This window comes from Manis pentadactyla, chromosome 1 (genome assembly GCF_030020395.1).
Source record: "Manis pentadactyla isolate mManPen7 chromosome 1, mManPen7.hap1, whole genome shotgun sequence".
Lineage (NCBI taxonomy): Eukaryota > Metazoa > Chordata > Mammalia > Pholidota > Manidae > Manis > Manis pentadactyla.
The window spans coordinates 66,556,139-66,559,613 of NC_080019.1; the positions used below are offsets into that span (position 1 = coordinate 66,556,139).

General features: G+C 39.0%; 1 non-coding gene across 1 annotated transcript; it reads right to left on the reverse strand.

The window, feature by feature from the left end:
• Positions 1-2,383: 2,383 nt before the first annotated feature.
• LOC118908260 (U6 spliceosomal RNA) lies at positions 2,384-2,486 on the reverse strand. Its single transcript, XR_005023121.1, has one exon. It is a non-coding gene; the product is annotated as a U6 spliceosomal RNA (small nuclear RNA).
• Between the last annotated feature and the right edge of the window lie 989 nt (positions 2,487-3,475).

A 3,475-nucleotide genomic window follows, 5' to 3' on the forward strand; every position in this document is an offset into this window, starting at 1 on the left:
GACTAAGTTCTGGAGATCTAATGTACAAAAACAGCATGGTGACTATAGTTAATAATACCATATTGTGCACTTGAAATTTGCTAAGAGAGTAAATCTTAAGCATTCTCACCATACACACAAAAAAGATAAATATATGAGGTGATGTTAATCACCTACCACGAATGTTAATATGAATGTTAATCAACTAGCCTATGTGTTGTAATAATTTCACAGTATACACATATACCAAAACATGTGTTCCAGTTTATGGCCCAGGCCTAAAGAGGCTGGCAGCTTCTTCTTCCTGTCTCTCAGAACAGTTGCCATTGGAGTCCTGAGTTTTCACATAAGAAAGCTGACGACTATTCTGGAGAAAACACATGGAGAAGGGCCTGGCACCACATGGAGAGGGGGAGGCACCCTGCTGAGCCCAGTCTTCACCCAATACCGGCTAAGGCACCAGGCACGTGAGTTAAACTGTCTTCCACACTAGACCAGAGAGCCTGGTAATTCCAGCTGGCATGTGCAGCAGAATGCCCCGGCTGAGTCCTGCCTGAATTCCTGATTCACAAAATTATAAAATTATAAAATGGTTGTTGTTTTATGCGATTGAGTTTGGGATAGCTTGTTATACAGCAGCAGATAACCAGAACAGCTGTCGTCAGTGGTTGTTAAAGCTGTGGCTGTAGATATGATCGCTGAGAGCAAACATACACCATAACAGGTTTGCTCCTAAAAGTCATCTGCAACAGGTCTAGTGTCTTATCCCCAAGATAACACTACATACTGGAACATAAGAATTGTAATCTACCTTTTGACATGTAACTCTAGTCCCTTCTTTTCAAGGAACAATCTATTTAATCTATTTAATACTTACCTTGTTCATTGTATTCCTTCTTTCCGGTTTTCCAAGATAAAAAAAAAATTTCTTTTGCTATATTTTCATCATCTCTCTGAATTTCACGTCATTCGTACATAAATACTCAAGTGTGGAATTGTTGCCTTTTTTTTTTTTAACTCATTAAGCCCCTTTTTTAGAAAACTCAAAAGGCAAAACTGCCAATAAGATTTTTCAGTGACAATGACAACAAGAATTAAGCTTAATTTTTCTGCCAGCAAGCTTAATTTTTCTGCCAGCAATTCTAGAGTCATTTTCTTAAAGCTGTGACCAATGGAGAAAGATAAACCCCCATCACCTCCAACCCAAAAAAGAAAGGCAGGTGGGAAACTGCTGCATGGAGTCTTTGCCTGGCAATCCTGCCAGCTCCTATGAAAAGGGGCAGGGGAAGCTCACCAAAGGGAAAAGTGGGCACCAAGAAGGATGGAGTACCCCAAAGGAGGGGAGGGATGCTGGGTAGAGAGCAACAGTAAAGTCTACTGTAGTTTCCTGAACTACATTTGAATAGTTATTTTTCCCCCATGTCACTTAATGTTTGTCTTATTGCCATCAAAGCCCTACAGTATTTCATGCTTAATTGGCTTTGACTAATATTAGATGAAAACACCTTTATTAATCAGGGAAAATATTATAAAATCTATGGAAGGCAGGATAACATGGTGTTTTTGTTTTAAAGAGTGAATAACTCAACATCTTGTTGGTGTAACCAGATGTGCTTTGCCTTTTGTTTTTGCATATTCATTAGATTTCATTGTTCAAAGTGATCTTGTAAGAATCTGGTCAAGCTCTGCAAAGGGATGTCACACAGGCCTCATTCCAGGGAAATTAATAATCTTGTTTCAAGACGCTCTCCCTTCTCTTAACTGTGGGCTTCTAGGCAAGGCCACTGGTGTTCCTCTCTTTATGAATTACAGGGGGGTTCAGGCCCCCAATATTTCTATTATAGAACATTCTATCTTTCATTTAAAAATGGCCTCTTATGAGTATTATTCTCTGTTCTAAAAAGATTTCATTGTTTCAGTCCTATTCTACACTCCTTCTGTGTTCAAGGTCGCTAGTTACTCTATTATTCAGGCAGACAATCCTTTCATAAATTTTTTTCTAATCAGTCTCAGTTCAAGGACTTACATTCTCAATATCCCCCATAAGTTTTGCCATTTCTTCTCATGGAAAAATTTTCTGTAGCTTCCCTTTCTTCAGCAGTGCCCATATATTCAATTCCTACTAGTGTGTTACCATGTGGGAGGTAGACCAGCCTTGTTTATAGCAGGTTTTGTTGGCAGAAAATGATTTTTTCTTATTTCCTTAGAATCAGCAACAATTAACTAAAGTTTACTGACTGATTTTGGAAACAACTGTTCCCATCTAGTTTTCGTGGATAGAGTCTCTACTTCCAAGGGACAAGAGAGAAAACTTTCGAGGAGAGCAGAAACAGAGTGTGGGTCACAGAGCAATGTTAGCTGAAGCAGGAGTTCGGGGGAGAAGTGTGGAGAGCAAAAAGATCTTTTTTTTATGGAACGCTTCACAAATTTGGTGTCGCCCTTGCATAGGGACCATGCTGATCTTCCTTACTGTTCCAATTTTAGTATCTGTGCTGCAGAGCAAGCACAGCAACAGGATCTGTTGGATCAAAGCTCCAAAATAAGATCCAGGGTGGTCAGAAATCTTGCTCAAACTAAAGGTGTATGGGTTATATTGTTTTTTGAGAGACCATCCCATAAATGCTCACAGTAATTACTAACTAATGACAGTCTATCATGCACCACTTACAACCATGAGAAAATGCAATTAGAATCCTCATTTTGAAAACCTAAGAGCAGACAGCAGTAGGAGATGAGTGTGTTTAATTCCAGTCGGTTATCTTTGGAATTAAACAGTATGAGCTGTGCTGTCTCATAATACAGAATGGAATGTGTGCAAAGCTGATCTTTATATCAGAGAGTAATCTTCATAAGAGACACTATTTTTAATGAAATAGACTATTCTATAAAAGAATTTTTGCAATCTTGAACTGCCTTGTGATACCTATGAGAGCCATATCTAATTTTTCTTGGACTGAAAATCCAGATACACCCAATAGCTTGAAGTTAGGGAGGCCTCTGTAGTGAACACAGAAAACTTATCCTCCTCTGTGCTACCATCATTATCAAGCCAATCTCAACTGATAATTCATTTTCATCATGACACAAGCCAGCCCAACACACTTCCTAGCTGTGTGAACCTGAAAAGTTACTTAGCCTCTCTGAGCCTCATATGCTGCATCCCTAAAGTGGAGAGGAGATTGGATCACAATAGCATACTAAACACACATTTCTAGTTTTCTTTTCTCACCTTAAAATCCTAGAAATGACAGGGAAAAAATATTTTGAAAACTCATAACAATCTGGAAAACAAGAAAGGGTGATTTTAATTGACCAGAAATTATTAAAAGTCAGAAAGTAGATGAAATTTGATAGAGAACTCACAGCCCAAAACATGCTCAGAAAATGATGGGTGGAGGAGGTGGGAGGCTTGAAGGATCTCAGAGGAAGCAGAAATAGGTGCAGATGGGAGTCCTGGGAATCACTCAGTCTTAAGAGGGATTCTCTACAGTAGGAG